The sequence below is a fragment of the Caretta caretta genome, chromosome 1 (assembly GCF_965140235.1).
Source record: "Caretta caretta isolate rCarCar2 chromosome 1, rCarCar1.hap1, whole genome shotgun sequence".
In the NCBI taxonomy this organism is placed as follows: Eukaryota; Metazoa; Chordata; order Testudines; family Cheloniidae; genus Caretta; species Caretta caretta.
Genome location: NC_134206.1, coordinates 98,223,297 through 98,237,123, shown reverse-complemented (window position 1 = coordinate 98,237,123; position 13,827 = coordinate 98,223,297). Strand labels below are relative to the sequence as shown.

The 13,827-nt window shown below is 42.6% G+C and overlaps 1 protein-coding gene across 1 annotated transcript in view; it reads right to left on the bottom strand.

Moving 5' to 3' along the window:
• HS6ST3 (heparan sulfate 6-O-sulfotransferase 3) overlaps positions 1-13,827 on the bottom strand; it is a 570,130-nt gene that overhangs the window by 337,435 nt on the left and 218,868 nt on the right. The window lies entirely within an intron of this gene.

The following is a 13,827-nucleotide window of genomic DNA, read 5'->3' as shown; positions in this document are numbered from 1 at the left end:
TTCCTTCTTGTGAACCAGATTCCTTACTTTTGTGTAGTTTCCCTTTAATTAAATGCTAAATGTGGTGGGTTTCTTTGGTACTTTCCTCCTACAAGGATGCTATGGGCCAGCCCAACAGTCTAGCTAGAGCTTTAATTCGAATCTAGTATGAATCCTGAGACACCTTAAGTCTTGTGGGAGAAAAGAGAGATAGAGGGCTCGTAGGGTGGGTGAGGTGGTAGGTTAAGAAACAGCAGTTAGTTAACTTGGACTAATGCAGGCAATAGCATTGTTTGGAAACTTAGTCCCATTAACACCAAGATCAGTTGTTTTAAGGGACTATCATGTTTTAATCGTGTCCCACACCACAATAACAATTACTTCCACACATTACCAATAGTTTTTGTTAAAATACAAGAAAAAACACACTATGTGTGTCTTTTGTGTCTATGTATGCTGTAATAAACCAATCCATTTTCCACAGGACTATTTTAATTCCTTAAAACAGTTTATTTCTTGGTATTGAATTAGCTATGTTCTTTTGTTATTCTGCTATGATGTAGTATTCTGTCTATTACTATTATAATAGGATCACACTCAACAGGATCACACTCCAGGCTTTTCATTTTCAAAGATTATTGGCTAAAGCTGCATTCATGCTTTTATTCATTTTCTGTTCAAGGAGCATTATGACTCAGTTTTCCATAAGCATTATAACTATATTTTGTCACATATGCACCTAACCTACAGATTTAAATTAACAGTCTCTTAATTTTATATATTGAAAACAGAGATATGGGAAACTGATGTGTCAAAAAGACAATGTTGTTCAGCAAAAATATGGATTAAAGTGTAAGCTTTTAAACACCTAGCAAACTTAGCAAGGGAAGCAAAAACCCCATATCTTCCATAAACCATCCAGCCAGCAAAATCAAGGATTCATTTTGTAGGTGATAGCCATGGGAGTTCTAACTCCTTGGGTGAATGGATTACTATTTAAAGATAATGTCAGCTGATGGGACTATGGAAGTAGGAACCATTTTAAACCAACAAAGTCTTCCTTTGTTGCTTCAGATACAGTGAATGTGATGGATGGCCGGGGTGTCTCTTAGGGTTTATGTCCCGTCCCATTTCATAGTTTCAGTTCCCCTCAAGAAACATTTCCAGATGTGCACCAAGAGACAAAAAGTCTATGTAGAAGGATGTTCCCTATTGCTTTATTTTCCACCTGTTTAAGCTTCCTTTGTTTTCCTTCCTGTCTGATGACTGTTTACTACTTAAATGCAAATTAAGCAGAGCACACATTCCTTTGTTTAAGACAGACTTGTTTCCCAACCTCAGTTTGGAACATGTATTAATAACACCATGCAATGGAATCTTATAACTTCACATACAACGTTGCCACACATTTTAACAGGACAATAACGACCAGCAAATTATGAGTTTTCAAATGACTCTTCACAAGGCATACTTTGTACAAAGTTTCCTACAATTGTGTGTAGGGTATGAATACAGGGGTAAATTCTGTTACAATGACCTTTCAGTATTATCCTCTGCTTTTTTTATTGAGGGAAGCAGGAGGGTGTTCCCACAAGGGAGGCGACAAAGGAAGGGGTTTCAAGTCATTTTAATAGCTGTTTTTATAGCTTTTATAGACACTGACCAAAGAACAGGAAGGGTATTTTGTAGTATTGAGTGAACCTCAAAAGGTTCAAAGGTTTTAGTTTCATTCGGATAAAGCAGACATACACACACACACACACACACCCAGTACATCCCTTGGCCCGCGCCACTTCCAGCAGCTCCCATTGGCCTGGAGCAGCGAACCACGGCCACTGGGAGCCGCGACTGGCCGAACCTGCAGATGCGGCAGGTAAACAAACCGGCCCGGCCCGCCAGGAGCTTTCCCTGCACAAGCGGCGGAACAAGTTTGGGAACCACCGTCTTATACTAATTATTAATCCTATCTATTACAATAGTGCGCCCAGGTCAATTGAGAAAGGGGACCCACTGTGCTAGGCACTATGCAAACATGGAATAAGAAATGGCCCATGCCCCGAAGTCCTTACAATTTAAATGAGTGACAGCATTTAGTGACAGATATAAACTAACAACTACTAATTATTTGGAGCCATTTTTCACTTTTTACATAAAATATCTTCCTCAGTGTTTAATCATTGCAGTCACACCTCCTACTCTGTGGGAATCCACTCTTATTCAAGGTACAACGATCAGCCTGTTTACCATATGCTTTCAGAGTCACTGTTTCCACACAGCAAGGCTGTCAATGAAAAAGGGTTGAACTAGGGAAAAATATTCAAAAATAGAAATGAAAGAAGCAAATAAAACCAAAAAGCAAACTTTAAATTATCAATGAAATATTGTAATAAAAGTTACTTCCCCTTGGCAGATAATCAATACTGTTCTTTCAAGAGCTTAATTGTTACAATCAGAGCAGTGCAAAGTGTGCTACCAAAAGTTTTTCTTTATGGACTTAGTAGACTTTTATATATCAGAAAAGTATATTAAGTATTCTACCCCTCATAAGTGCTCCCAAATGTAATATGTGTGAGCATAATAAATTAAATTTAGGCCCTAGTAGCTATATTTTCAGTGGTGCAAGGGCATAAATGCTTAATAGCACATTTGTGCCTCATATACGTTCCATAAAGGTAATATCTTTTATTGGACCAACTTACTCTAGAAGAGCTCTGTGTAAGCTCAAAAGCTTGTCTCTCTCACCAACAGAAGTTAATCCAACAAAAGATTTTACCTCACCCAACTTCTTTCTCCAATATCCTGGGACCAACACAGCTTGCGTATATCACATAAGTTTGACCACTTTTTTTTTTTTTTTTTTTTAATGCTACCTTTGGCATTTCAGCCAGCAGGCAAACAAACAGTCTTACCAAAGCAGAATGCTGGAGAATAGACATCAACTCAAACTAAATACAAAATTAAACTTAGCAAGCCCAGTCTTTCTAAAAATCGCCTGGAGACAAGACTAAACATATGCCACTTAGTGTTAGCAATTTGCAAATGTATCATACCTACAGGATAATTTACAGGTTTTTGAAGTAATCTGCATGATCTTTCACAAGAGTCTGCATTCACCGATATACTTGTTAGAAAGTGTCTTCATGTGCACTTTTCACATTTTACAAACTTTGGGCCACATTCAGCTCTGAGCCCAGCTTCCCCTTCCAGTTCAATGCTGCAGTAGTTGGTGGAGCTGTCTTCGTGTTTGCTCTGCCAGCATGAGTTAAACCCATATTCAATAAGGGCCAGATAGCAGGCCTGTATTTTTTTTGTAGACGGTGGAGGTTATTTAAGCCTACGTACTGGCCATTCAATTCACTTTCAAAGATCTGTATTAATGGTATAACTTGTAAGTAAGGCTAAGATTTTGTCATGGTTATTTTTAGTAAAAGTCAGGGAGAGGTCATAGGCAGTAACCAAAAACTGATGGAAGCCCATGACCTGGCCCTGACTTTTATTAAAAATAACTATGACAAAATGGGGAAGGAGGAGGAGAGTCCAGCACCCACCGCTGCTGGGGCTCTAGGGTTTCCCCTCACCCAGGGAGGCTGAGAGTGCGGGGTCCCTCCTGTCGCCAGCAGCAGCTTGGAGATGTGGGGTCTGCCTGTGGTAGCTGGGAGCTGCAGGGATTCCCCCCCACAAGACTGGGAGCTGTGGGGTCCCCCCCCCCATTGCCCATGGCTTGGAGCTGGGGGGGGTCACTGCTGCCCGTGGTGATGGCTTGGCGCTGTGGGGTCCCCCCACCGCCCGTGCTGGCTGGGAGCTGCAGGGTACCCCCACTTCCCATGGCTTGGGAGCTGCGGGTACCCCCTGCTGCCCAGGGTGGTTGGGAGCTGCCAACTAACAGCTCCAGCCCCCCTGCCAGGGGGGCTGAAGCAAATATGTCACGTAGGTCTCTGGAAATCATGGATTCCGTAACTTCCATGACCTCTGTGACAAAAATCTTTCCCTTACTTATAAGGGAACCCAATGAAAATGACATGAATATAAACATTTAGAAAAATTTTAGGCCTACAATACATTATTCTTTCATTAGATGTTTTGGGAGGGATTCTCGTCCAAGCCTGACCCTTATACAAGAAAAAGGCATAAGCTGTCTGTGGGGAAGAATTTCCCCAGTGAAGACACTGCACAAAGCTCCTGTAATAGCTGGACCTTCTGCCAGAATCAAGGAAGCCGGAGCCCTCCAAAAAGTGGGTGAGCTTCGATGGAGGGAAAAGATAGATGAGGATGATTCTGAGAGCATTCTCATATTGGTCAATACTCATTAGCCAAAACACCGATACCTTATATAACAATATTACCCTAGAATATGTGCTTAAAAGTGCTTATATGACACCAGAAGACATTTGGATCTTTGTACTTTGGCCTCACACTATAAACCAGAGTGGAGTATCATACTTTCATCATACACCTATCACATATACTTGTTTTTAAGACACTGAAGTCTGTTTTTGACTGTTCATGTCTATTAGCAGAGGGTTTTTAAAATTAAAGTTAACATCAAAGAAGCAGCTATTCTATTGTGAAGTAATTCAGGCTAGGACAACAACTTATCAAATACAGGAATAACATGCCAAGGTACCTAATGCAAAATGAAAACAAAAAAGCCTGTGACCTTTATGCTATACTTTTAGTTTGTAAACAAACACTTCTACGTACATTTTTAAGTAAGGTTTGTTAAAACTACAAAATTACCAGCATTTTATTAAATATACTACAGGTACTCCGAAGATCCATGTTCCTTCAGACACTGATATATCCACAGTACTTACTCTATATGGGATGTGTGCTGTATGGCAAAATTGCTTGACAGACACCTTCTGTCAACTGGCTGATTCATCATTATCAGATGTACCTATGGCCTACTGAGAAATCAACATTTCCCTCACTGACGGGTCAATTTCATCAGTGCTTCTTCAGACATTTTCAGCAACTTAAACTCACCAGTGGATTGTCTGTCATTTTCATACTGTGTAGTAGATTATAAACTGCTTAGATTTCTAAATATGTGTACACAGGGTAACTTCTAATTTTAACAAAAATACTGTGCTACCAAAGACTATTCATCATGCTGCATTGAGTTTTTATCCAATAGGAATTGACAGACTAAAAATAAAATTACACATACAAATGATACATGCCATTCCGAAGGCACTCAAGAATCTTCATTTTTCAGGTATTGGTTTTGAAAAAGCTAATTCTGTATTTCCCATCTCTGAAGAGAATCAAGGCTACCCTCCTCCCTCACTGAGCCCCACCACACCCATTGCATTCTCATTCAAGTGTAATGAAGCACTATCCAATCACACTGCAGAGGTGTCTAGAACCTTCAGTTTTTTGCTCTTCAAGGCCTTCTTTGTTCAGCCACTGCAGAGACGACAGAGACTACAGCAAGGTGCTAATCAATGGGCAGGAATGACCAGAAGGGGCACAGACTAGAAAATAAAACAGTCAGTAGCTTTTTTCTTGTCATTTCCCAAAGATACTTCAGTGGCAGCTCAACAGACTAGAGTACATTTGGATCCTAGATTATACTCAGGGGGGCAACTTCATCCCAGGTATTAATGTAACGGACTTCACTAGTGCGATACCAAGGATGAATTTTGCTCACAGTGTCCATCAGGAAGCGGTTAGCAAAACCCATTTTTAGGACTGTGCTTTCTGCTCAACTACTCAGAAAACTGGGGGAAGGTGATCTTTCAATTCAATAACTTCCTGTTTCTTATTCAAGGCTCTGAAATAATCTGCCTTCCTTCTGACTCCTGTGAAATCAAAAGTGAAGGGAGAAAATATTTACAATAGCCTCCCACTGTAAGGTACATTAAGGGATAACATCCTTGGAAGTAGAATTGTTCGAATTTCCGTACAAGAACGCTCAGTTGTATAAATTAAGACCAACTGGAATACTAGTGCCCACACCTGTATACTTCTTGGAGTGATATGGTTGTTTGGGTTTTTTTTTTTTTTTTGTAAAGGACATTGCCTCTTTTAAAGGCAAAGAGAATATGCTAAAACAAGCAAATTACATATACTCAGTTCCTTGAAACATTGTGTGAAGAATGGCAAAATAAATCAAAGTGTATTGCATTGGAAAAAGCATTCAATTTTAATTTAATGTAGAGGAATGGAAGCTGAAGTTTAGGGGAGTTTTGGAGGAGAGTTTCTGGTATCTCTGGTGTCTTTGCTTTTTAGATGGCATGCTGAAGGAGTTCCTGTTCATCTCTTAGGTGCTATCTACATGGGGAAATTAACCAGAATAGGTATTGCAGAATAAAATATTCTGAAGTAGGTGTGTGTGTGGACACTCTATTCCACAATAAAGTCTTGCTACCTTAAATCAACACTCAGACTCTTTTTCAAGTCTGGAGAGGTCTTATTTTCCTCTTAATCCAAGGAAGTGACATTACTCTCAGCAAAGATATTTTTATAGGAGCGATTTGCAACACAGAGTTGTTTCTGAGAATAAGAAGCAAAGTCTGAATTTATACACTGATATTGTGCAATTATTAGTTACAGAAGCAGGGAGAACAAATTTAGTGCCAGATGTGGCACATGTGGGAGATTCAAAATTTTCAATAGTTTCTATTAATTTTGGGTGCCTCAATCGTTGGCTTCAGTTGGAGTTTGAGTCCTCAGCCTCTCCGAAAATCAGACCATAAATGTCTCTATGTTTTAGGACCCCAAAAATGAAGCACCTAAAATTAGAACACTTTAAAAAAATTAGTCCTAAAACTTTAATAGATGAAGAGGAATGTAATGCTATTTTATGCAACTGCAAGCGATGATGCATCATGTCCTTCAGCAGAAGTGAATAAAGAAAAGATGGTGTCTGATGAAGTAATCTACTCGTTTCTGCACAGAGTGGGCGATTTCTTCATAGCAAGATGAGAATGATCAGTCGGTGGACAACTGACTAAAATATGTACTAATAAGCAAATGCCTGTTGTAGCTGCAGCATTTCAAGTAGTAAAAGAGCCAGCGCTATTCCTTGAGGAATTTCCAACCCAGGCCTTAGAACTTTATCTAGTAGGTAATCAAAAGGGTCATCCAAGATTATTGTGTGAAACATTATTCACTGTGGCCACAGAAACAAGACCAAAGTTGATAAGGATCCATCACCTTAGAAAATTTAAGAGTAAAATGTTTTTCTATGTCCTTAAAGGCTTTTGTGCCAAAGAGATTCATCTCCCCTCAGAAGCTTGAGGAAAGAAGACTAATTCCTAACAAGGTATCTAATCCCACATAAACACCAGGCACCACTACAGTCAAGTTGAAGAAGATGGACAAATGAAAAGATTGTATGCAGTGTGGTTGTAGCCATGATGGTCTCACAATCTGTGTGGGTCAAAAGCTTGTCTTTCTCACCAAAAGAAGTAGTTCCAATACAAGATATTACCTCACCCACCTTGTCTTGCATATAAAAAGGTTGTGTGGGATTCAGTATCTCAGCAACAGAAGCATTTAGCAAATTTTCTTCACCTTCACAGTTCTTGGAGCCATGTTTAAGGAAATACATTTTGGACAGGATAATTTTATCCATGAAGATGCAGCAGTAGTAACTATTGTTTAATCTGTGTAAGGCATAGTGAGACTGGGGAATTCTGGAGGGAATAAAAACAGTATCTAGGTAAGCAGACAAGAAATCCTGCATTTTGATTGGTGCTCTTGCCTGCTCATTTTGGGGGGTCAGATATTCACCAACAATGTGAACCAGGATTCAGTTAATGAAAAAAAAGTCTTAGATCATTTGAAATCATCTTAACTATCTGGAAACTTCAGTAATTCACATCAATGAATGGGAAGCCCAAGATGTCAATTATGCAAATTAGTGAGTGAATAAAAATACACAGGGAAAAACATACCACAGGCTGTACTTTATTTATGAAAATTGTAGTTTATCTATACTATAGGTCATAATTTCATACACAATGTGTGTTTGTACATTTTGTAACTACTATGAAGACATATTATAAGACCTCCATATGGCCTCTGTTAAATCTTTAATAAGTGGAAAGAGACCACCATTTCTCTGTGCAAATTTTAAGGGTATGTGCTGGACTAGCAAGCACCTACCAAAAGAAAAATTGATAGATGTACTGTTCTTTACAGATCAGAGATATCAACTTGTCAAGCATCAAAAACAGAATGTATTTAGAGGATTACTTCCACTGATGTGATTTTCCTTTCCTTTGTATTTCCAGATAAACCAGACCTTGAAAAACTGTGGGGTAAGAGGAGGCAGAGGTTGGTGGGAAGGAAAAGGTACATTGGGGAAAAAGGGAATATAGATAACTTCCAGGACTCATTTACCAAAGGGGTCAAGCCTATAATTTAAAAACTTCTAATGACTGGTTATTCTCAGCCACATGTGCCCCATGCTAATGACAGTGCAGCTAGCATAGTAATTATGCTCCCTAATGCTATCAGTCTGATCACGGAACCCAAGAGTATCACACAGCTGCCACCCAAGCCATATCATAAAAGCAAACAAGACTTAAATTCATTCAAATACCATCAGAACCAGCCTTTAATAATTAGACTCATTATCTTCACATTAGACAGGTCTGTCATTTGTTAATGTGTAGTCTTGTTACAGTGTAACCTGGAGGTAATTTCACTAGAAAATATGAACCAATCTCCTGCTGTTTGCATTCAGATCGAATCTTCACACAAGAAGTAGTAACCCCCCACTGTGACCTTACTGTTCATACCTTGAGGCACAATATCTCCAACTAAGAACCACCAATTGAGCTGATAGTTTTCCTAGATACAAAGAAGTATAAGTGGTTCTGAGATTCACTGTGGAGATGGCATTTCATTGTACCAGGTGCATCACATCAATGTATTAGGTGACACTGGATAAGGACAGAAGACAGGGAGAAAAAAATATGCATGCTAGTATGGGGTGGTATAAAGATTTCTCAGCATGACTTTGGGATGGACACATTACACACAAGCACTGAAACCACCAATGAATTATGCAGTTTGTGACAGATATTGCAATCTCATGCAGTATCTTTGGAACCACATATTCAGTGGTGCAAGTAGAACTAATTTCTTCCTGGTACGCCGCACTCATGGGAGTGGGGACACAAAGGGGGGCGAGACACATGACCTCCCAGCGTGACCCCTCATGTGACTCCTCTCCGCCCCACCCCCAGCCTGGGGTCCCGGCGCCCTCCCTATCCCCTCCCCATGATCCATGTCCATCCCACATTACCTGGGGGGAGCTCTGTCCTCCTCCCACTGCGCCGGAGACTTCTGCTGTACTGACCCTAGGCAGGAGCACTCAGGAGACACAGCTGCATGAAAGGGCTAGGGGCCAGGCTGGGGGCAGTACCTTCTGTCCTTTCCTTGCTGCGGTTCCCAGGAGATCAGGGCTCTCTGGAACCACAGCGGCGAAAGAAGCAGAAGAACGTGGGGTTGCCGGGTAGCCCCATGTCAGCAGCTCCTCCAGCGCGGCCGCTGTACTGCTACCGCTCTTCCACACAGCTGCGTTTCCCGAGTCCTCCTGCCTGGGGTCTGTACAGCAGCCCCTCTGGAAGATAGGGCTGGGGGCAATACAGCAGCTGCACTGGAGGAGCTGCTGGTGTGGGGCTGCCTGGCAGCCCCATGTTCTGCTCCTTTCCCCGCTGCGGTTCCAGAGCGGGGCTGTTGCAGACAGAAGAGATGCAGCTCTGTGGAAGGGCTGGAAGTGGACTCCTCCTCTGTCTTTCCAGTATGCCGTCTTTCCAGCTATAAATATCTTACTGGTATGGCATACTGTACCACCATACTTGCACCACTGCATATATTATTAAGTTTATGTATCTCTCTGGGCCAGGAACTGTATGCAACGCCAAGATGGAGGGTTACCACAACTCCTCCAGGAACAAAAAAAATCATGTGAGGGTATTTAAGGCAAGTCACTGAAACTACAATGCTAGAAAGGTACCACTTCCCCCCACCCCTGAGTGGTTTGCAAATACTAGTTCAATATAGATTTTTCCAAAGACCAGGAGACAAAGAAAGGTCTTTTGATACAGAAGGATGAGCTTGAAGTGACACAGGGTCATCTTCCTGATCCAGTAAATGGATGGGACCTTCTGCCCAAGGGGGCACCTCAACCCTTGTGGAAAGGTTGGAAACACTAGTAGAGCCCCATAACACTGAGGGGTGACTCCTAGTATGTTTAGTGTGATTACATCTGTTTATTGTTTTTATTATGTTTTCTCTCTGTAATGCTTTTACCTTAAGAATAAATGTGCTCGTTCAGAAAGACCTGTGTGGTAACTTAACTGCTAGCAATACACTGTTCATAGCATAGCAAAGCACAGCACTGGTGCTGGCCTTTAAGCAGACTGGTTTGCTGGAGACATCACAGTGCAAGGCAGGAAGTCAGGTAGCCTTATAAACCCAGAGGAAGATAGATAGGTCTACACCCAAGAGAGGTGGAGCCAGAAACCTTCAGTGTATGCCCTCCAGGGACCCTGGAAAGGGAATACAGCTGTAATTACCTGAAACTGTGACACTGCTGATCCCAATGAGTGCTGATGCACACCAATGTATTCTGCATATGCTACATATTAAACTGTCAGAAATGTTTTAGAGCGTTTTAAAATATTTTTATATTTGTATGTGCAAGTTCCATAATTTGGAGGAGGGGAAGAAACATTTATCTGATTTTCTTTCCTTTATAAATTACAGCTGTTACAAACCACTCAGCAATTTGCAATGTCAGAAAAAATCCCCTGGGCAGATGGATGAGTGGCAGATGAGGCTGTCAAAGGGGAATGATAAACGAAATTTCAAAGTGGCTCTTGAAATCACCCTCCACAGGATTTAGGCATGTTAATGTTATAATGTAGGATTTAATTTAAAACATAAGAATGAATCATGTCTTTGGTAATTGTCATGTTAATTGTTAACAACCCACATTACCCGTTTATTCAGCATCACACACATCCGTTTCAAACAATGGTAATAATCCAGTTTTAACTCCAACACAAAAATGCCACATATTTTAGATTGAGCAGCCCTATCCATGGGTCAGATTCCATAGAAACACCTTCTGGAAAGGTAACAGAAGGCCCAAGAAATGCCACAACTTTTATTTTACTGAATTTCTGACAAATGCTTCTCTCAGAATTGAAAGATATGATAGGTCACAGCATCAAAATCCTTTAGAGCCCAATGAGGGTCATCCCTCTGTAATGCAGAGCTATGTTTTCCTTCTCCCAGAACCACTGGCCCTTTGCTCGTGACTGAGCAAATTCTTTCTTCCATGAGGACTGCAGGAGCACAGCTGAAGTTAATGCTATAAAAAAACAGCACTCACTCCCACAAAGTTATCCTGTTTCTTTTGCGTCCCAAAGGGAGCACATCATGTAGTGCAGCTGTACCCTTAAACCAGAGCCCTCCTGGCCATCCATAAAGCCTTAAAACCCTTGGACATTGAAATTCCAGAGTAAGTTTTCCTAGAACAGCATTATCGCTGCATATTGCTGAGTTGCTAATGCTATGCCAGTTGACAAACTGAATTATAGGCTAATGCCCATGCCAGAAAATTTGTAAGTTGGGAAACCCTAAATATTGGTCCCATGTAGTTTCTCCCTGTTTTGGCAGCCAAAACAGGGAGAAACTACATGGGACCAATATTTAGGGTTTCCCAAGGGACATATGGCCTGTACAATATTTCTTATTGGGTTTCAGATACACTCATTTCCAACTAAAGGTGTTAAAGTGTGGCTTACAGGAAGAATTTGTAGTTAAATACAAAGACAGCTTATAGGAACTAGCATCAGAGACAATTCAACTCCTAACCTTTGCTGTGGTGGTTCTTTGTCATCTATCTACAGTACTGTCTAAATAAAGACAATATTGATCTACTATGCACAGAGAGGTTGGAATATGAAACAGAGTCAATTTACTCAAAGGGAGAAAAATATCAAGGTTGCTCAACTCTAGGTTCTCTGAAGTGGAAGTAGGTCAAAGTAGACTAGGGAACTTTTAGGGTATGATAGCAGGGTCCACATGGCCAGCTAGAGAGTGGCGCACTAATGCACTGTAGATTTACACTCCCCAGGTCTGATACCTGGTGCCCAATCTTTCCAAGGCAACAAGTGGGCGGGCACACAGATTTCTCCTCAGATTTCTGACAGGGTTCATGCCAGAATGTGGCCAGCAGCAGCCTTTTGGCACTGTGTGGGAGGGAAGGAATGAGAGCTGCTTCCAGCCACAGGGGGAGGGAAGGCAAGAGGAGGGATGATCTGGCCCATATCTTTGCAGAGCTCTTCTTTCCCTCCCCATCCCGCACTTCTCTGTGGCTGGAAGCAGCTTGTCCCTTCTTGCCCGCACAGAGTCGAAAGGCAGCTAACACCTCCAGTCTGCTCCTGACCACCGATATAACCCAGTCACCCCGTCCCCTGGCTACAGCGCAGGCAGGAAGGGGTTAAGCCCTAAGGATGCATTGTGCACCAGGGCCCAGGGAACCTGACTGCTGGGGCTTCAGCGAACCTTGCCAGAGAAGTGGCTCAGCAGGGGAGGGTGCCTAGGGAATGGAGCAGCCCCGCGCTCCCTGTGGGCAGGACCCAGGGTTGGGAGGGGGATGTTGAAGGTGCTAAGCCCCTGCCCATGGGGCTGCTGTGGAGCCTGCAGGGCTGGGGCGCGAACAGGCTGGAAATCGCTTCCTTGTGCAATCACTGTGCAGGGCTTTGGCACATAAAGGAGTTGGCTCCTCCTGGCCAGAGCCCTGAGCTGGAGGGTCTTGGGCTTTCCCAGGGTGCCAGTCCAGCCAGAGGCAGTGGGGGAAGGAAGGAGCCTGCAGGCCAGGCTGGGTGGTAAGCTGACGACGCTGACTAAGGGCTGGCTCTCCACACGGCGCTGGGAGCGGGACACGCCTCACCGGGGTGGGAATATGGAGGAGCACCAGGGTTGGGAGGGGGGTGAAGGGGCAAAGCAGGGAGAAGACAGCAAGAAGGGGAGCACGTAAAGGGTTGATGGGTGGGCAGCAGAGATGACACGTAACCGGCCGCTGCCTGGCACCTGCCCACACTCATCAACCACCGCACCTTGCAGCCAGTACCAGCCGGACATGGGACAGGGTCCTGCTGGCTGAGACCTGGCACACAGCAGGGCCTGTGCTGACAGACCATAAGGGGGAGCGGCTGGCCCCGCATTCTACCTCTTCGCCCCACCACCAGCCTTGCATACCCACCCCCATTGTTGCATTGTTGGCCACTGGACCACCCCACTCACCACTGGTGGGTGAGCAGCTCACAAGCAGGGATTTGGCCAGCAGCAGGACACACCAGTACTGATGTGAGGGAGACAGAAAATACGGGACAATTTGCCTATTTTTAAGAAAAAGTTGGTACACCTGCAGGAGGGCTTACATACAGAAATATCCCTTTAAAAACAGGACATCTGGTCACCCGGCCTATTGCTGTCTTATACGTTTAGTGCTTTTCAGGCAGTCACTTGATAGTAAAATGCAGGGAGCACTTCAAGCATTAAATAGCTCTCTAGAGATATCTATGTAAAACATAAGATCTAAGAAATTCTGCTTTTCAAGTACAGAAGTGAAGAAGAATCCCTCACAACCAGAATATATTAAACATCTCCATCATTTAAGAAATTCTTGGCTGTGGCTCAGAATTAACTGAAAAGGGAAGAGTTTCTTGTGAGGCAAGTCTTTCTTTTTATGCCTGTTATACATAGCTGACATGTTTGTTCATGCATACAGCAGTAACTGTCACTGTAGACACAGAATATGAAGAATTGTTGAACAGAACAGCTAATGCTTGGAAGCCACTAAAATTAACAACA